Genomic DNA, 20,879 nt, shown 5'->3' with positions numbered 1-20,879 from the left:
CAGATCCAGAATTCACCAAATTTGTTCATTTGACACCTCCAACTTTTGTTTATAAAAGGATTCTATTCCCAGATGCCTTAAAGATAAAGGATTATCCACCAGGATAATCAGCACGCGCTCCCAAGGGAAAAATCAGGGCCCATGAGCGCAGTTTGGAGATTAAAGTCTTAAAAAAATCCATGTCCAGCTAATCCTGGATAGGCCCAGCCCAGCTGATGTTGTTGACAGCGTTGTCACACCCCCAAAGCACAGCACCCCTCTTTGGAGCTGGCTGTCAGCAACATTCCCTGAATTTTAACCCCGGGGCGAGGGGCAGGGAAGGGGCAGGGAGCCACCAAGCAGGGACAGGAGGGGAGGGACAAAGGGACAAAGGACACCTGGATGGCCCAGGGCCCCCCAGGGGTAGAGGGCATCCTTTGAATCTGCCAATTCTGGAATTCCAGGACAGACAGACAGTGCTGGGAGGGGAAGGAGAGGTGACTGACACAGCTGGCAGGGAATTATCAGGGGAGGGACCCGAGGTTCTGAGGTAAACCCCGAGATCACAACGCAACACCCCAACGCTCAGGGGGTGACAAAGCAGCCCTGGGTGGGTTCTGGGGAGCTGGAGGTGCCAGGAGCTGCCCAGGCTCTGCCTCAGGGCCACGGTTGGCACTGGCAGTGGCAATGGCAGTGGGACAGCAGCGCTGGGCCCGGGGAGCAGAGGGTAAGGAGACGTTAATGTGTGCAGTCAGCTCCCATCTTGCACTCTGCGAGTGTGCTGGTATGAGTGGTTCTGACACCCTGAACACAAACCAGATGGCCCCTTTCTTACGCCATATCATGCAAAGAGAGATCTGAATTAATTCATGTAGAAATCATGACAATTCTGTTGCTGTTGGAACTCAGTATAGCGGACAGGGTGGCAGGAGATTATGCTGAATTTTTAACTTATAAAATACTAGTGACAGATGTCACCGCCTGTTCTCCTTTGTTGTTTCTCGTCCTTTCTCCATCCTCTAGGGCCCTCTTGCCCTTCTCCAGAGCTTTACCTCTGGGCTGCACAGCTTAAAACCTCATTTAAATACACTTCTGTGCAGAACTTGACACACCGTGTGTAAAGAAAGATCCACCAACCCCAGAAGCGCGTGCCTGAAACACAAACACGCTGGGCAAAAGGAGATTTCATTTTCCAGCCAACTCCACCCCCAGCCCTTTTGAAATCCCATCCCCAATCAATGACGGGGATCGATGGCCCGTGCAGGCAGCGGCGCCTTCCTGGTGCTGGCAGGGGGAATTCCAGCAGGGAATGTGCCATAGCTGGGGTCCTGCCGGGCTGTCCCTGCCCGTGGGACAGGGGTGGGTTCACAGCTGTGCAGCATCAGAGCTGTGGCAGCAGGGGCTGCAGCTCCGAGCTCAGCATCCCTGGGCTGGCGCTGCTGGGGGACACCCAGCTGGCCCTGTCCCCCTCTGGGCACATTCCACTGGCCCTGTCACCCTATGGGCACATTCCACTGACCCTGTCACCCTATGGGGACATCCCACTGTCCCTGTCCCCCTCTGGGCACATTCCACTGGCCCTGTCACCCTATGGGCACATTCCACTGGCCCTGTCCCCCTCTGGGGACATTCCACTGGCCCTGTCCCCCTCTGGGCACATTCCACTGGCCCTGTCACCCTATGGGCACATTCCACTGTCCCTGTTACCCTATGGGGGCATCCCACTGTCCCTGTCACCCTATGGGGGCATTCCACTGTCCCTGTCCCTCTCTCAGACACCCTGCTGGCCCTGTCTCCCTCTGGGGACACCCCACTAATCCTGTCACCCTCTCGGGGCACCTCACTGTCTGTGTCCCTGTCCCCCTCTCAGGACACCCCATTGTCCCTGTTCCCCTTTCAGACACTCCACTGTCCCTGTCCCCCGCTGGGGACACCCCACTGTCCTTGTCCCTCTTTTGGACACCCCACTATCTCTGTCCCCCCCTGGGGACACCCTGCTATCCCTGTCCCTTCCCTGTCCCTGTCCCCTCTCTCCTCCCCGCTGTCCCAGCGCTCCCAGCCCCTGCCCCGTGTGGCCCCCGCATCTTTCAGCCCCCGAGCCCCGCGGGGCTGGAGCAGCTCCGGGCAGGGCTGGGGCCCCTCCAGCCGCACAAAGGCACCGAGGGCTGGCACCGAGGGCTGGCACCGAGGGTCCCTTTCCCTTCCAGCAGCGCTGCGGGGCCCGGAGGATGCTCAGGGATGCTCAGGGATGCTCAGGGATGCTCCCGGTCCTGCGGAGCCCCGCGTTTCCCCCTCCCCTTGGCTTTCCTTCCACCGGGGAACTTTCTCCTCCCCCCTCGGAACCTGAATGAACACTTCTTTCAGTAATGGGTTTTTTCCACCTGGTTGAGCCGATGAAAGGTTTATGAGTTGACATTCAGTGCGAGGAGAACAAAGCGAGCGCGGGCTGTGCGTGCGCGGGGGCGGGGACGGGCGCGACAGAGCTGCTGAAAACTTTATTACAAACCCGAGAGGCGCTGGGAGCCATAAATCACCGGCTGCTCCCTGCGAACCCCCGGGAAGCTGCCACGGCACACGAGGATGGGCACCGGTGAGCGGCGCTGGGAGGAAGGACAGGAAGGAGGAGGAGGAGGAGGAGGAGGAGGAGGAGGGGATGAAGCTTGCTGAGCATCCATCTCTCACTGGTCCCACTTCCCTGTGCCAGACAGGGATGCCCAGAGTCCCCAGCTCAAATCCCAGAAAGGTTCAGGTTGGAAGGGAGCAGAAATGCCATCAGTGCCACCTCCTGCCGTGGGAGGGGACATCTCCCACCAGCCCGGCTTGTTCCCACCTAACCCAGCCTGGAAATCTGAGTTATGAACAGAACAGCTCCAAAGGAGTTTCCAGAGGCTGGAGATGCTGTGTAGGGCCCAGCTGAGGGGGAAAATCAGCTTCAGGTAAGAAGCTGCCCCTCCAAGTCCCGTCCAACCCATCCTGGAAATCTGAATTATGAACGGAACAGCTCCAAAGGAGTTTCCAGAGGCTGGAGCTGCCGTGTAGGGCCCAGCTGAGGGGGAAAATCAGCTTCAGACTGAAGCTGCCCCTGGGACAGAGCCGTGTCCCGGTTCCACCCGGGTTTCACTGGGATTCCGCCTCTGCCCAGGTACAGCCGGCAGCTCCTGTTTACCCACAGAGCCGAGCAGCAGCTCGCTGGGAGTGTTTAAAAACACCGCGCCCAAAACAAACAAACAAAAGGCTTTCAGCTGGTATTTGTTAGGAAACCAGCGTTAACAGGCTCACAGTTATGAAAAGCACCTTTAGCAACGCGAGAGGAATGATTTTTACTTTGCATTACAGAGAAGGGGAGAAAGAGCAGAGCCGCCGCCAGCTGAGCCTGCGAAAGGAGCAGGAGGCGCAATGTCACAGCGGCTCCCGGCTCACACATGGCACTGCCACCGCCACACGCTGTCCCCAGAGCAGCCCGGCCGTCCCCGGGAGCCTGCCACAGCTTGGGCAGCGAGGGAAACAAGGAAGGAGAGCACCTTCCCCACAGCATCCCTAAACCAGCTCGACAACTTCCCTAAACCACCCCTGCACCTTCCCCACAGCATCCCTAAACCATCCTTACACCATCCCCAAACAATCCCTACACCATCCCTACACCTTTCCCATCCCTACACCATCCCCACACCTTCTCCACCCCATTCCTACCCCATCTCTACACCATCCCCACCCCATCCCTGCACCTTCTCCACAGCATCCCTAAACCAGCTCTACAACTTCCCTAAACCATCCCTACACCTTTCCCACCCCATCCCTACACCATCCCTGCACCATCTTACACATTCCCCAACCCATCCCTAAACCATCCCTAAACCTTCCCCACCCCATCCCTAAACCATCCCCACACCTTCCCCATCCCTAAACCATCCCTAAACCATCCCTCCACTTTCTTCACCCCATTCCTACACCATCCCTACACCTTTCCCACCCTATTCCTACATCTTTCCTGCACCTTCCCCACCCCATCCCCATCCCTGCACCATCCCCACACCATCCTCACCCCATCCCTCATCCCTCTCTCCCGGGGAGCGCTCAGCTCCTGCCGGTTCCGTGGCCCGCTGGAAGCGCTTCTCTTCCTGCCTCCCCTGCCAGCAGCAGCCTCGGTTCTGCTCTAATTTAGCCTGGTAATTAGCAGGGCCCGCGCGGTTTCTGGGCCAGCAGGAGCGCTCTCCTGGCCGTGCCGGTGAATGGCTCCGGGGAAGGGATGAGGAGCAGGGAGCGGATCCCGGGTCGGGATGAGGAGCAGGGAGAGCGGATCCCGGACCAAGGAGTGGATCCCGGGTCGGGATGAGGAGCAGGGAGAGTGGATCCCGGACCAAGGAGTGGATCCCGGGTCGGGATGAGGAGCAGGGAGAGTGGATCCCGGACCAAGGAGTGGATCCCGGGTCGGGATGGGGAGCAGGGAGAGCGGATCCCGGACCAAGGAGTGGATCCCGGGTCGGGATGAGGAGCAGGGAGCGGATCCCGGGTCGGGATGAGGAACAGGGAGCGGATCCCGGGTCTGGATGCGGAGCAGGGAGCGGATCCCGGAGCAGGGAGCGGCTCCCAGCCGGCCCCGCCGGTGCCACAGCCGCAGCTCCCGGGGCCGCCTCTCCCCGGCCATGCCGAGCGCGGCACTGTTGGGAAGGATGAGAGTTTGACAGGAAAGTCTCACAGATTTGTGTGCTTGGCAGAAAGATTTTTAAATGTAGAGTCTGATGAAGGAATAGAGATGGAAGCGGGTTTTGATATAGAAGGAAAGAATTGCTGAGCCAGTCTCACTGGATAACCAAGGAGCAAAGGGTGTGTGAGTTAGAAGGGTTTTTATGGCTTAGAGCAAAGGATAAACCCTCCCCAAACAAGAAGATGTTTTTACCAAGCAGGGAGAGAGCACAGGCAAACAAGGCAGCAAATGTGGCAAGGAGAAAAAAGGTCTCAGAATTTTCCACTGCAAGAAAACTGAAAAACAACTTGTGGCTTAAACTGTAATGTACTGACTGTGAGTGACTGGAGAACAGTGACATGGATATGGGAATTATAGCAGTTATGATAGGCTGTAGATAATAGTTAAGGTATAGATTGGTGCTACTGCATTAAGATCCTCAGCAAAGAAAAGTATAGAATGCATTGTAACCAAAAGAAAAGTATAAAATGCATTGTAACCAAAACCAAAGGGTCTCCAGGCCTGCCTGCAGCTGGAGCTGACAGCTGTGGGCACAGCTCTGTCACCCACCACCCTGGGCTGCTGTGACCTCTTGGATGGAATAAACTGCATTTTGGATACAATAAACTGCATTTTGGAGTCCTGCATCCCTCATTTCGGCTCTTACACGGCACAAACACAGAGTTTCTATTTTAAACTGCCACCGCTGCCTCTCCGAGTGTGGATGTCCTGGAAATGTCAGGGCAGAGCAGTGTGCTCTGGAGATTAGAGCCGTTCCAGCTCGCAAATGGCACAGGACAGTCACAGATGTTGCTGTAGCCGTGGCTCAGAGGCACTTGCTCGGGCTTAACTTCTTGAATTGCATTTAGAAATAAATACAGAAGAAAAGAAAAAAAAAAAAAAAAGGAGAAGGGGCAAATGATGAAAGACTGAGCAGCTGTGCCTTTGCTCAGGTTTTATCCTGGCTCAATAAATCTCCTTTCCCCCATAACAACGAGTAGTCTTTGCAAGCCTCGGAGAGATGACCGTAAATAACTGAGTTCCTGGGCCAAAGAATGCAGAGTGTTCCCAGCCTCGTTGCGTGTGGAGCAGTGGAAGAGTTAACAGCTGCTGTGCAGGGATCAGAGGGGCGGCTGTGAGGCTCAGGGAACCTCTGCTCCAGCAGCACTGACAGCAATTCCAGAGCAGACTCACACCGTGGGATGCTGCCACTTTTATGCACCTCATTTGAGAGCTGCTGATTTGCAGATACTGAGACCCGAGCAGCTCTGACGTTTTTACAAAACCAGGTGCTTTTAAGACGTACCTCTAAAATCAAAACCCGTTTTAAATCACTGCTGAGAGCCTTGGCTGGTGTCTAATTGTGCTTCTGGGCACCGGCTCTGAGGAGCAGCCGAGCCCTGGCCTAGATCAGCAGGCAGTGACACGCATCCCTCACACTAATGGGCTGCTCCTGGCTGTGCTGGGGAGAGGCACAGGGAAGGGCTGGGCAGAAAAGCCGAGATGAACTGAAAAAAAACCCCTAAAATAAAAGTCAGGTGTGACTGCAGCTCCAGCCTGAACGCTCGGCGTTCATAATTTGCTGCTTTTCTGGGCTCTGCGCTCCTGAGCACTTCTGGGGCTCTGCAGAGAGCAAAGTATTGACAGTATTGTTTCATTGGTTTCATGTGAGTTTGGGGCTCTGCAGAAAGCCAGGTAAAGAAAAGCTGGATTCTGGGGCTCTGCAGAAAGCAAGGTACAAACAGGATGGAATTTGGGGTTCTGCAGAAAGCAAAGCACAGAGAGGCTGGAGTCTGGGGCTCTGCAGAAAGCAAGGTACAGAAAGGATGGAGTTTGGGGCTATGCAAAAGCAAAGTACAGAGAGGCTGGAATTTGGGGCTCTGCAGAAAGCAAGGTAAAGAAAAGGTGGAGTCTGGGGCTCTGAAGAAAGCAAAGTACAGAGAGGATGGAGTTTGGGGTTCTGCAAAAAGCAAGGTACAAACAGGCTGGAGTTTGGGGCTGTGCAGAAAGCAAAGCACAGAAAAGCTGGAATCTGGGGCTCTGCAGAAAGCAAAGCACAGAAAGGATGGAGTTTGGGGTTCTGCAAAAGCAAAGCACAGGGAGGATGGAGTTTGGGGCTATGAAGAAAGCAAAGTCCAGAGAGGATGGATTCTGGGGTTCTGCAGAAAGCAAAGCACAGAGAAGTTGGATTTTGGGGCTCTGAAGAAAGCAAGGTACAAACAGGCTGGAGTTTGGGTCTGTGCAGAAAGCAAAGCACAGAAAAGGTGGAGTTTGGGTCTGTGCAGAAAGCAAAGCACAGAGAGGCTGGATTCTGGGGCTCTGAAGAAAGCAAGGTACAAACAGGCTGGAGGCTGTGATCAACCCCAAATCCGTGGGGTTTGAGCAAATCCTGCCCAGGCAGAGGAACCCACTGCTGCTCGGGGTCTGCTGCGGCCTGAGGAAAGCCAGGCACAGGAACAGGCACACATCCCCTGGAGAAGGGAATTGTTCTGAGCAAAAGCCTGGATCGAGCACGGGAGCCAAGCCCTGCTCTGCCAGGACAAGCCCAGGCCTAGAGCTGGGCCCTGGGCCTGTGCTGGGGGTGCTTTCATCCTGCCCTGCCGTAGCTTCCAGGGATGACTTTGTTCTGTCAGATGTGGCTGCTAATTACGAGCCCTCCAAGTGCCATTAGTGGTTTAACTGGAGGGAAATTGAGCCATATAAACAGCACCATCCTCTGTTTATGTTAAGCTGGATTTCCCTTTTGATATTTATTGAGGGAGACGTGGATTTGTTTGAAGATTCAGCTCAACTTGTTAAGGTTTTACTGGGGGAAGGAATTCAGCCACTGGAATTGCCACGGGCAGCTTGGGGAGGGAAGGAGCAGGGCTGGGGCAGAGCTGCCACCACACAGGCACTGCAGGAGGGGTCACACAGGAAATTCTGGGTGGGCAGAGCCACGAAGGAAGGGCAGTAACACCCCACTGTTCTGTGGGCAGGCAGCTTCCAGGCTGGAGAGCTCAGCACTCTGGGCCTTGGGGTTGAGTTTTGTCTTGCAGGGCTGAAAGATCATCTCAGTCTTAAGGGGTTAAGAAATTACAGTTTGGAGGATAGGCTCAAAGAAAAGCCTCACTGAAAAACTGCACGAAAAAAGTTACACCTGAAGAAGAAGTCACTTTTTAGATATTCTTAGAAGAAAAGCTTTATATTTTTCCCATGGAGAGGAAGCTATATTTTCATTTAAAAATAAAAGCAACAAGTGAAACTTGATTATTTCTGATCAGCAGCACGGGCTGGGGAAGGGAAAGCTGCAGTAGAAGAGAAAGCAGCAGCCAGGGAGGAGCAGCCAGGGAGGAGCTGCCATCCCCATCTGCAGAGCTCCAGCCCTGCCCGTGCCTCCCTCCTGGGCAGCCCCAGCTCCTGCAGAAAGCTGCAATTACTCACGGCTGACAGCTCAGCCCCACGAAGCCTGGCAAGTTCAAAGCTCTCCCCCACCTGGCATTTCTCTTTTACAAGCTCCAAAGTGGAACTTTGGGAATGTTTGAACCTTCCTTTCCCACACGCCCGGGCGTTGCTGTGCTCGCCTCCCTCTGCCCCCTTTCCTTGCCCTGGGTACAGCTGAGATCATTCAGATAAGGGCAGAAGAGCTCTCAGGATTGCTGCTCTGTGGGGTTTAAAAGAAGCCACGTGGAATAAATTGGATCCCTGGGAGATTTTCAGTGGCTAAAAGACCCCACAGAACCCGAGGTGGTGAACACCAAGTGGTGAAGAGCACTGGAAGCAGCCCCAAGGTGATGAACACCAAGTGATGAACACCAAGTGATGAACACCAGGTGATGGAGAGCACTGGAAGCAGCCCCAAGGTGATGAACACCAGGTGATGAACACCAAGTGATGAACACCAAGTGATGGACACCAGGTGATGGAGAGCACTGGAAGCAGCCCCAAGGTGATGAACACCAGGTGATGAACACCAAGTGATGAACACCAAGTGATGGACACCAGGTGATGGAGAGCACTGGAAGCAGCCCAGGCTGGTTTGCAGAGGTTCTCCTCTGGTGGCCCTGCAGGGTGACAGAGATGTGAGCCTGGAGATGGCACGGCTGGAGCCCAGGATGTTCTGCCTGGCCAGCTGCTGCTCTGCTGCACTTCACTTCTCTCCAGGTGAACAAATTCATTTCTCTCCAGGTGAATAAATTCACTTCTCTCCAGGTGAACAAATTCATTTCTCTCCAGGTGAATAAATGCAGGGCCTCCACTTTCCCTCACACTGCGGTGTGTGTACACGAGTGGCAGTTCCCCTATCAGATTCCTGTACAAAAACTGCTGTCAGCCTATTAATAATCTGCAAAAAACACCTTGAAACTTGACTCAATGAGGGCACATTGCAAATGGGCTCTAATGGCTTTTATTCCTCATCTCTGTCACCTCAGATCTAATCTGCCGTTTTCTCATTTTTTATCCTCTCTGGTCCCCTCAAGAATCGCCCAGCAGCTCTTTCCTCAGCTCAGGGGGGCTGTGAGGGTTCAGCAGGGGTCTGGGGACAGGGAAGGGTCAGGGGTGTCAGGCAGAGCCTGGAACTGACGCTGGATCCTGATTTTTTCCCTTTATTTTGGGGCCACCTCTGCGTTTTTAGTGGGAACCACAAAACCTCTGCAGCCTCTGTGGCTGTGTTTGAGCTCCCAGCCCTCGTGCTGGGTTTGGTGTGGAACATTTGCCTGTGGAAAGCCCAGGGAGGATCAGAGGCTGCTGAGATCCCTCTCCTCTGAAGAAGCCAGAGGAGGAAAGGGGGAGCCACTGCAGAGCCTGACACAGCACCTGGGACCTGGTCAGATTTTAAAGCTTCACCTCCTCCAGAGTTCTTCATTAGCTATCGGTACAGCTTTTAATTAGATGGCTTTCCTAGGTCTCTAATTACCTTTCGAAGCCGGGGGGAAGGCAGGAGGCAGCTCCTGGCAGAAGTTGTTCGGAGTGGGATGCTCAGAGAGGAGCCACAAGTCCCTTTTCCCCTCAGTCACCTCAGCAGCACAATCTGTTTAGGAGTTCCCTTTTTTTCTGTTTTATTTGGTTATGCAAACATTAATTTAAGGAATATTTCTCAAGCCTCCTGTGGGAATCCAACCCAATTTCCCGAGACAAAGCACGTGCAGAAATGACTAACATTTCTCTTCGAGGAGGGGAGGAGATTTAAGGCTTTTGACTCAAGGTTTTTTTCCCCCCTCTTTCTCCCTTTTTCTTCTAAGTATCTCTTTATTCATCACTTTAATTACCTAATCGTAAATTTCTTTAGGGGGTTACTTAGAAGGAAAATTAGCATCAAAGCTTGGCAGTAAATTCAGGGGCTTTTGGAGCAGGTCCAAGCTGTTTCACCTGTGATTAATTAGAAGATTTTTTTTTTTCTTTAAGTGCCAGAGGGCTGCTGAGGTCTTTAAGCAGTTACATGACTGCTGGCAGCTCAGGAATTATGATTGATGCTCCAGGCTGGCATTTAGGACCTCTGCTCCTCTTTGGTGCTTGCCTGGAGAGGGGAGGACACCGGAACAAAGGCTCACACAGCAGGGAAGGCACTGGGACCAGTTCACTGCTGCTGTTCCACGGGATCCAGAGGGGACCCAGGGAGGAGGGAGCTCGTCCTGCTCAGATTCGGTCCTACAGAGTCACAACATCACGGTAGAGCAGCCCTCTCCTCTTGGAAGCTTTCTTTAAGCAATGGGCTGAGTCAAGGGTGAAAGTGAAAGGAAAACAGGACTAAGGGGTTCAGCCCAAGCCTGAAACCTGTGAAAAAAGACATAAAAATCCATTTCTCTCTCATAAAACACTATTATGCCTTTCTCCTTTCCCCAAAGGGCAAAGAAAGAATCTCACAGTTGTTTTGTTTTGTTGTAGCAGAAAACCAGAGAGCCAAATTCCAGACTGATCTGGCTCCTCCTTCTGGCTGGAAACAAAAATCCTGTTGTTCCACCAAAGGGGAAAACATAAAACCAACAAACCAAATCAACTCCCAAGCTCTCCATGAAAGCTCCGGCAGAAGTCAGGAACATCAGGGAGCTCTAATCTGACCCCACAGCTCTCCCAGCCTGCTGGAGGAGGCACCAGGGTGTAGGAGCAATGGGGGCAGGATGGTGGGGATGGATGGAGATGAGAGATCTCTGCAGCCAGGTGGGGAATTTGGGGTTTATTGCAAAGGGCCAAGGGCAGGGCCCTGCTGGGAGCTGCCAGGCACAGCTCAGAGCAGGCCTGAGAGAAGAGAGGGGGAGAGAGGATGAGAGGGTGAGAGAGTAAAAGGGGTAAGAGAGTGAGGTTCCCGTTCCAATACAATAAATCTTCTTCTGTGTTGAATATTCTGATTCTCACTAACCAATCCAGTACAAGATACAAATCCTACAGCATTTCCATACAGCCTATAAGAATCATTACATTACCACACTGTGTTCCATTTTAAACCCTACAAACTCCTCTTTGGGCCCCTTCTGCCAAGCTGGCAGGGTCTGCTCTGACCCTTGGAGCTGTCTGCAAGCAGAGGGTGTTGTTCCATCAAAAGGGGATCACCTTCAGCCAGCCACACCATTGTTTTCCAGTTGTTCAGTAACTGAGGGATCTCAAAGCTTGCTTTCATTTCAATCTGGCTTACAGTTTCCATATTCTCAAAATCTTTTGCCAGGCAATCATATTGATAAGGCTTTCCTGTTCATCTTCCCCCACACCAGGGGAGCTCTGCAGCCCAGGGCTGTGCAGACCCCAGGGCACGGGGCAGGGCTTGTGCCACCCTGCATTTCCAGCAGGCTGAAGTGGCAGCTCCAGGCACCCCCACCCAGCCTCTCCCCCACACCTTGGCTTCTCACAGCTTGTGACAACAGAGATTATTCCTTGCTGGAAGAATGTGGCATTGTTGACATTAAAAAAAAAGGCAAAACAGGCCTTTGCTTTGCTTGAACAGCACAGGCTCTCTTGATCAGCTGTCGGAGGTGCCTCAGCTGTACAAAGCATTTAAACCTGTCTAACATCAAAAAGTAAGGTAAGACAAGTCACTTTGATGCTCCAGAGCACATGCCTAACATGATTATTGCAGCATCTTCCTGGTGATAATAGAATTATGCAAAGGAGGCCTTGACCCATTAATGCTTTTACCTTTCTTAGGATTTCTCTGCCTGTTCCCTCCTTCCCCAGCAGCAGAAGTGCTGGCTCAGGCAGAGAGCTGAACAAAGGCTGCCAGGGACAGGAGTCACCTGTGAACAGCTTTTGGTGTTTCTTGCAGTTTTCGTAGTGCAAAATGCCCTGGCACTGCACAAAATCTGCTTAATATCAGAACACAGAGGCCCAGGCACGTGTGGTTCTTTAAAGCAGGCAAAGCGTAAGGAAGGAAAAAGGGACGTGACCCTCTCTGTGACAGAATTCCAGCTGGGAATGAGGGAAGGTTCAGCTGGTGACAATACAGAGACCCAGCAGGATCTCTGGGCAGTCAGAGGGTGCAAACCCTGCCCAGGCTCTTCCTTCTGAATTCTAAACTCTGTGTTTCCAGCTCCCTGTGCTGCTGCTGTGACGCTGCTGCTGGGGCTGGCTTGGCCAGGGGGGAAGCAGAGCCCCCTGCACAAATCCTCATCTAAGTTTGCACATCCAGGGGTGCTTTTAGGCCAAAAAATCTCCTAGCAGGAGCTCAGCTGACTGTCCTGGCTGCAGCTCAGGCCTGCAAAGGGCTGGCAGGAGGAAGGCTGAACGCTTCTTCTGTGCTGTTTGCTCCAAGCATGGTTCACTGAGTCCTGCTCGCAATCTGTCCTCAAGTCCAAAAGCACCAGGAGTTTGTTCCAGGGAGGATGAGTCCAGCACAGGAACAGCCAGACCTGGATCCAAACCCCAAACCTCTGAAACCCCAAAGCTCCCAAAGCTCCCAAGGCTCCCCAGCACAGCCACGGTTCCATCTGCAGCTTTGGGCCAAGGCTCTGCTCGTGCTTCTCCCTCGTGCTGGGCTCCTGAGTGCCCTGTGCTGACCCAGCCCTGGCTGTTCCAGTGTCAGGGATGCAGCTCCGTGTCCTGTGGGCAGGGCTGGGATGGACATGGGCACCTCAGCCAGGTGTGCTGGGATGGGCTGGACATGGACACCTCAGCCAGGTGTGCTGGGATGGACATGGGCAGCTCAGCCAGGTGTGCTGGGATGGACATGGACACCTCAGCCAGATGTGCTGGGATGGGACAGAGATGGACAGCTCAGCCAGATGTGCTGGGATGGACATGGACACCTCAGCCAGGTGTGCTGGGATGGGACAGAGATGGACAGCTCAGCCAGATGTGCTGGGATGGACATGGACACCTCAGCCAGGTGTGCTGGGATGGGACAGAGATGGACAGCTCAGCCAGATGTGCTGGGATGGACATGGACACCTCAGCCAGGTGTGCTGGGATGGACATGGACAGCTCAGCCAGATGTGCTGGGATGGACATGGACAGCTCAGCCAGGTGTGCTGGGATGGGACAGAGATGGACACCTCATCCAGATGTGCTGGGATGGAGATGGACACCTCAGCCAGATGTGCTGGGATGGGACAGAGATGGACACCTCAGCCAGATGTGCTGGGATGGGATGGACATGGACACCTCATCCAGATGTGCTGGGATGGGATGAAGATGGACACCTCAGCCAGATGTGCTGGGATGGAGATGGACATGGACACCTCACCTCATCCAGATATGCAGGGCTGGGATGGAGAACACCCCACCCCTCATCCAGATGTGCAGGGCTGGCCCCAGAGCCTGGGCTCTGCCTCTGCCACCCCCTGCTCTTTTATTTTTCCTCGCCAGCCCAGCTCTGCCCCTTCCCCTGGGCAGGAAAGCTCCTGGAGCATCCCCTGGAAACAAAGCCTTTCTTCCCCCATTTTGCTGCCCAAACCAGGAAAAAAAAAAAGGAGCAGGACCTTATCCCTGAGCTTTGGGAATCTGTTAATTGGCTCCCCAGCAAAATCACAGCGCCTCTGCCGCCTGATAATGATTGTAAATGACAGGGACTATCAGGTTTACCTTGTGATGTCCCTGGGGAGCTTGCAGTTAGTTTAGTCTGAGCTCTGCGTCAGCTGTTTGGGTTCCTTTCTTCTCAGCATGTGGGATCTGGACTCAAGCTGCAGCCTTTCAAACCTAATTAGTGTTAGGGGAAGGAGAGGGAGAAAAAACACCAAACACCATCACTCTCCTCCCTCAGCTGACTCAGAAATGTGCAGGCAGGGCCTGATTTATGGGACAGGTTCAGGGTTTTGGGGTTTTTTTTTGTGTTTGTGGTTTTTTTCATGCTTATCAATCTTTGGCTCAAGCTGCAAAAAACCTGAATTTTGGTTTCAAAATGGCACTGATGGCACGTGCAGAGCTCTGTGGAATGGTTGAATTTTGCTCAGGAATGGGACACACTGCATTTCAAGCAGAGCTAATTTGGCTCTGGAGCAGCTGCTGAAGGATGGGATGAATGTTTTGATTGCTCAGAATCTTTAAACCAGGACTCAATGTCTCTCTGGGAGAGCTGGAGCTGCACCATCACTGAAATCCTGACCTGGGGAGAATCAGAGCAGGTGAGAGGAGAAGAACTCCCTGAAATCCCACCAGGACTCTTCCATCTCTCCCTGCAGTTGCCACATTCTGCACACATCTCTCCGTGCCCTTGTCTCAGTCAGTATTTTTTGGAGAAAACTTCAAATTTCAAACTCAGATTAAAGGCAGAACAAGGCCTGGAGTGCCACACTCTGTCTCTCCTTTTTGCCACATTCTGCAAACACCTCTCTTTGCCTTGTCTCAGTCAGTATTTTTTGGAGAAAACTTCAAATTTCAAACTCAGATTAAAGGCAAAACAGGGCCTGGAGAGCCACACTCCTTCTCTGTCTCTCTCCTTTTTTTTGACTCTAAATTTGGTTCCTCTGCCTTCAGTGCCTCCAAGAACTTCTTTCCCAGCCTTCCTCCAGAGCTCCCTTCCTGCACGGGGCCACCCTGGGATGTGTCACCTGCATCTCCCCCAGTGTCAGGACCCAGGGATCCCTCTGGCTGTCCTGAGCAGCCCAGACCCTGCCAGGGGGCTCAGAGACCCTGGCACAGAGCCCAAAATGCCCCCGTGGGTTTGATTATGACCCCTGGAGCAAATTACCAACCTTGTATGAAGATCAGCAAGCTACAACAGTTTAAGTAGAATATTAGTGAAGTTATCACAGGGTGGAAAAGTAGATTTTAGGGTTTTTGGTATGGGGGTTCAGGAGGCAAGATGGAGGGAACTGGGCATGTCCAGCCTTTCTCCTTCTTCTTCTTGGCCTCCATCTTCTGCTGCGATGGTGGCACTTTGGGATTGGTTTAGAGTAGAAGCTCACTGTCTAACATAGGTGATGGGTATTGGGAAGGAATTGTAAACATTGTACAGGTAGTTTTTAGTATAAAGACATAACCCTGCCCTGGGGGCAGGCAGAGTGCCTGGAACTGTCCTGCTGGATGGACCTCGGCAGGGCAGGAGAAAGAATTTTATAAATAAGATACAATAAACAACCTTGAGACCGAGAAATGAAGAGCCCTGACTCCTTCTTCAAGCGCTGGGCTGGGCAAAGAGACTTTGGAACTTTTCTCGGGGTCACTGTGAGCAGCAGAGATCCCAACACCCGAGCTGGGGAAGAAGGGTGTCGGTAAATCCCTTAGGCTGATCCCAAATCCTCTTAGCAACATCTGCCCCCATTGTTGGGCCCAGGCCTGTAATGCTGTTAGAGTGATTCCCAGGCTTTGGAAGGCAGCAGTGATACAGCTGAGGGGAGAATCTGCACTTTACATATTTAACAGAAGCGTGCTGAGCTCTTTAACATATCATTGCTGTACTTTTTGACATCAAAAGGATTGCATTTCCATACTTGGGTGAATTAATGGGATTTGCATGTCACCCTCATTCTGTACTTTCTTTGCTGAGTTACACTGCGGGAATTTGAAAGGTGGGGAGGCTGTGGAGGTGTGCTGTGCGTGTGTGAGCCCTCAGGAATAACACACAGCAGCTCTGGGGAGGGTTTGGAGGCGCTTTGAAGGAGCAGCACGTCTGTGACGTGCCCAGGAGATGTGGCCTCCCTCCCCAGCTGATCTCTGGTGGCAGCAGCACTGCTGGGAGCCCCTCTGCACACAGAGGCCAGGCCAAAATCTGCTCCCATCGCCCAGCAGCTGCCCAGTGCCACCCACCCTGAGCTGCTGCTGAGCTTTCAGAGCTGCTCCTGCAGGGCTCAGGAGCCCAGGGCTGGAGCTGGGGGGGATTCAGGGCTCATTTGGGCTCAGGGACCCACAGCTGGGTGAGAAGGAATTCAGGGCTGGATCAGGGGGAATTCAGGGCTCATTTGGGCTCAGGAATCCACAGCTGGATCAGGGGCAATTCAGGGCTGGAATTGGGGGAATTCAGGGCTGGAATTGGGGGAATTCAGGGCTCATTTGGGCTCAGGAACGCACAGGTGGATCAGGGGGAATTCAGGGCTGGAACTCGGGGAATTCAGGGCTGGATCAGGGGGAATTCAGGGCTCTTTTGGGCTCAGGGACTCAGGGCTGCATCAGGGAAGAATTCAGGCCTCATTTGGGCTCAGGAATCCACAGCTGGATCAGGGGAAATTCAGGGCTGGAATTGGGGGAATTCAGGGCTGGAATTGGGGGAATTCAGGGCTCATTTGGGCTCAGGAACGCACAGGTGGATCAGGGGGAATTCAGGGCTGGAACTCGGGGAATTCAGGGCTGGATCAGGGGGAATTCAGGGCTCTCTGGAGGACCTGGGCCATGGCACTGGGCTCACTGAGATGCTCTCTGCCCATGCAAACCCCTGTTGGAGCTGTTGCAGCAATTGGCAATTCTGCTCCCTCTCTGAGGGGGAATATTTCAGCACAGCTCACCTTGTGCCGCCCAAACTCCTCCCTGGCCTGGTTTCAGCTTTCACTTGGAGCCAGCAGTGCAGCTCCAAGCGTCCTGAGGAGTTCCCAGTGACAGAGGAGGGGATTCTGGGCTGCTGGAGGCTCCTTCCCTGCCATTCCCTCTGTGCACAGCCCCTGGCCCTGCACTGCTGGCAGCAATATTGGATTTCTGCCTGGATTTCAGCCCGGAGTGCCCCTGTCCTCTGCAGCAGGGCTGAGTGCTGCCCATTGCTGGCAGGCTCAGGACAGTTCCTGAGGGAACATTTGATCCTCTCGGGCAGGCCCTGCTCTGTCTGGAGCCGCTCCTGACAGCGGCAGTCATTAATTACCCTGGGGCTGATTGACATATCAGTGAGCAGCAGCAATGCAATCCTGTCCTCATGCTGCAGCTTCCCTGAACAGCCTAACGGGACCTGGCACCCTTGTCCTGGGCAGTCACACCTTGCCTGGTGTTTGTCCAGCTGCTGGGACAGTGCCACTGTCCCCTGGTCTGAGCTGGGGCACGGGGAAGGGGAGGAATGGGGCTGTCCCAAAGGAGAGGTGACAGTGACCTGAGGGCTGAGCTGCTCCTCCACTGTCACCTGTGTGTGACACCGGCAGGGCGCTGGCACCAGGGTGGCACTGCCACCTGCCCCCTGTTCCTGCAGTTTGGGATTAAGCTCTTGGATCAGAACTCATGGACCCTGTCACTGCCACATTCTCTGGAAAAATCCCCTTGCCCAGGATTTCTTCTCCTGGGAAGCTGAGAAGCCTCAGAGAAAAATGAAAACAATAATGATCTGATTTGCTTCTCCTGTGTTTTGCTGCTTTGGAATGTGGTTGGACATTGTTTACCAACTGGTGATTGTTTCATTGGTTTCATGTGAATTGTTTTTTATTTATTGGCCAACTGGGGCCAAGCTGTGTCAGATTCTGAAGAGAGTCACAAGTTTTCATTAGTGTCTTTTAGCCTTCTGTCTGTATCCTTTCTGTATTCTTTAGTATAGTTTAGTTTAGTATTCTTTAATATAATATAGATCATAAAATGATAAATCAGCCTTCTAAGAACAGGGAGTCAGATTCATTCATTCCTTCCAACAATATTATCTCATTTGCTTCTCCTGTGTTTTGCTGCTTTGGGATGTGTTTGGACATCGGTTACCAACAGGTGATTGTTTCATTGGTTTCAAGTGAATTATTTTTACTTATAAAACAATATTGCCTCATTTGCTTCTCCTGTGTTTTGCTGCTTTGGGATGTGTTTGGACATCGTTTACCAACTGGTGTTTGTTTGATTGGTTTCATGTGAATTGTTTTGACTCTTTGGCCAATCAGTGCCAAGGCTCTGGAAGGAGTCACAAGTTTTCACTATCATCTTTTGAGCCTTCTGTCTGTATCCTTTATTCTTTAGTACAGTTTAGTACAGCATTCTTTAATATAATGTAGATCATAAAATAATAAATCAGCCTTCTAAGAACATGGAGTCAGATCCATCATTTCCTTCCTGCCCCACAAATACAAGAGTACCCATTTTCCCTGAGGGGCTGCAGGGACAGCACAGGGACCGCCCTTCTGCTCCCCACAGGATCTGCAGCATTCCTGTTTCCTCACAGACCACCCGGCTGCTTCTCTCCTGACTCCTCGTGGCAAGGCTTCCCTGGCTCCTGGTCCATTGTTGCTGAGAAATCTCCATTTCTGACCTGCCTCTGAGCCCCAGGATCATCTCCCCAGCTCAGAAACTCCTGACAAGGGGAGCTGCGCTCAGCTCAGTGGGGCTTGCGCTGAGCTTGGCAAGGAATGGTCCTGCATGAGCCTGGATAATTGTGAGGCTCCCCCCAGCCTCCATGGGGAAGGTCTGAGGGGCCTGAGTGTCCCCTCTGGCTGGGTCAGAGCCAGCAGAGCCCTGAGGAGCGCCAGGCCCTGCTCATCCCTCTGGGAATTGCCAAACTCTGCCCCTCTCAGCCTGTTCTGAGCAGTGGGCACGGCACTGAGCGTTTGTCCCCGTGCAAGTTCCACCAGAGGGGTTTGTGGAAAGCTTGTTCAATCCCAGCAAAGCTCCAGCTGCCTTTGTTCAGCCGTTTGCTGCTTCCAGGTTTGAAATTCCCGGGGTTCCTTTGCTTCCCGGCCCATCCCTGTGAATGTGAGCACATTTCTGTGCTGCTCAGGGCTGCAGCAGGGCAGGCATCCATGTGCTCGGCACTGGGCTCAGTTTGTTGCTCTGTCAGAGATCTGACACGGCTCAAACCCAAACCGTGTCAACAGGACCGCAGATGTTTTCCCTCTGCTGACACACCACATCCTGGAGGGGGCTCCCAGGCCTGCAGGCCCTGCCTGGAGGCACCAGCTCCACTCTCAGGCTCTGCTCAGAGGGGCTGGGGGTATCCCCATAGGGGCTGGGGGCTGCTCAGAGGGGCTGGGGGTGTCCTCAAAGGGGTTGGGGGCTGCTCAGAGGGGTTTGGGATCTGCTCAGAGGGGCTGGGGTGTGCTATGGGGGGCTGGGGTGTGCTCTGGGGGGCTGGGGGTCTGTCCAGAGGGGTTTGGGGTCTGCTCAGAGGGGCTGGGGTGTGCTCTGGGGGGCTGGGGGTCTGCTCAGAGGGGTGGGGGGTACCCTCAGAGGGGCTGGGACTCTGCTCAAAGGGGCTGGAGGTCTCCCCAGAGGGGTTTGGGCTTTGCTTAGAGGGGCTGGGGTGTGCTATGGGGGGCTGGAGGTCTGTCCAGAGGGGCTGGGGGCTGCTCAGAGGGGCTGGGGGCTCTGCTCAGAGGGGTTGGGGTGTGTTATGGGGAGCTGGGGTCTCCTCAGAGGGGCTGGGGGCTGCTCAGAAGGGTTGGGGTCTGTCCAGAGGGGTTTGGGCTTTGCTCAGAGGGGCTGGGGGCTCTGCTCAGAGGGGCTGGGGTCTGCTATGGGGGGCTGGGGGTGCTATGGGGGGCTGGGGTCTGCTATGGGGGGCTGGGGGTGCTGTGGGGGGCTGGGGTCTCCTCAGAGGGGCTGGGGGCTCTGCTCAGAGGGGCTGGGGTGTGCTATGGGGGGCTGGGGTCTCCTCAGAGGGGCTGGGGGCTCTGCTATGGGGGGCTGGGGGTGCTATGAGGGGCTGGGGTCTCCTCAGAGGGGCTGGGGGCTCTGCTCTGCTGCCAGGCAGCTCCGGGGGCCGCAGATGAGGCTGGGCTGGATCCTGGGCCTGCTGTGCTTCCCTGGACAGCGCCGGGGGGTTTGGGTGCTGATCACTGCCTGGATGCCTTTTCCTTGTGTCAATATTTGTGCTGGGGAACAGCACACAGCCCTTCTACCTGAAATTTCACCAACTGGCAGGGTGCTATTACAAAAGATTACTTAATTGCAGATTACTACTGTACATTTGAATCTCAGTATCTTATTAAGCTGTCAGCTTTAATTACCATTATGTGTTTAGATTATGCCACAGATTATTTAGTTCTGTGCCTAGGTTTGCCAACCTGTTTGCTTTGTGACATGACAGGGGGGTAATTACAGCATTACTGCAAAACCAAAATTTTTCCATGGGAAAGATGAGAAGCCCTTGGCAGCAGCAGTGACCCCACGAGTGCTCATTCCTGCAGGGTTTGCCCTGTGTGGGTCTGGTTCTCTCAGAGCTGCCTGTTCCCCACCCCAGGAGGAAGGGGCTGTGCTCAGCAGGGGCTTGTGGGGTGTGAAATGTTCTCAGGGCACCCAAACCCACCTGGACTGTGCTGGGCTGGGGCTTTGCTGCTGTCCCCACGCCCAAAGCTGTTTCCCATCATGGCCAGGGTGCAGTGCCCTGGGTTTGTCTCTGCACAGGGGGGATTTGGGTGGGCAGGGTCACTGCACATGGCAGAGTCCCCTCTGTCCCAGCAGCACTGGCTTCCTAAACTGGGATGGTCACACTGCCACCCTAAACCTAAACTGGGGATGGCCACATTGCCACCCTAAACCTAAACTGGGGATGGCCACATTGCCACCCTAAACCTAAACTGGGATGGTCACATTACCACCCTAAACCTAAACTGGGATGGTCACACGCCACCCTAAACCTAAACTGGGGATGGTCACAATGCCAGCTTAAACTGGGGATGGTCACACTGCCACCCTAAACCTAAACTGGGCATGGCCACATTGCCACCCTAAACCTAAACTGGGGATGGTCACACTGCCAGCTTAAACTGGGGATGGTCACAATGCCAGCTTAAACTGGGGATGGCCACATTGCTTCCCTAAACCTAAACTGGGGATGGTCACACTGCAACTTTAAACTGGGGATTGTGACCGTGTTCACAGGGGTCTGAGGATGAGGGAAGAGACGAGGATCTGACTCCATGTTTCACAAGGCTGATTTATTATTTTATGATATATATTACATTAAAACTCTACTAAAAGAATAGAAGAA

Source organism: Molothrus ater, chromosome 28 (genome assembly GCF_012460135.2).
Source record: "Molothrus ater isolate BHLD 08-10-18 breed brown headed cowbird chromosome 28, BPBGC_Mater_1.1, whole genome shotgun sequence".
Taxonomy (NCBI): domain Eukaryota; kingdom Metazoa; phylum Chordata; class Aves; order Passeriformes; family Icteridae; genus Molothrus; species Molothrus ater.
Note: the sequence above shows the minus strand (reverse complement) of the source record.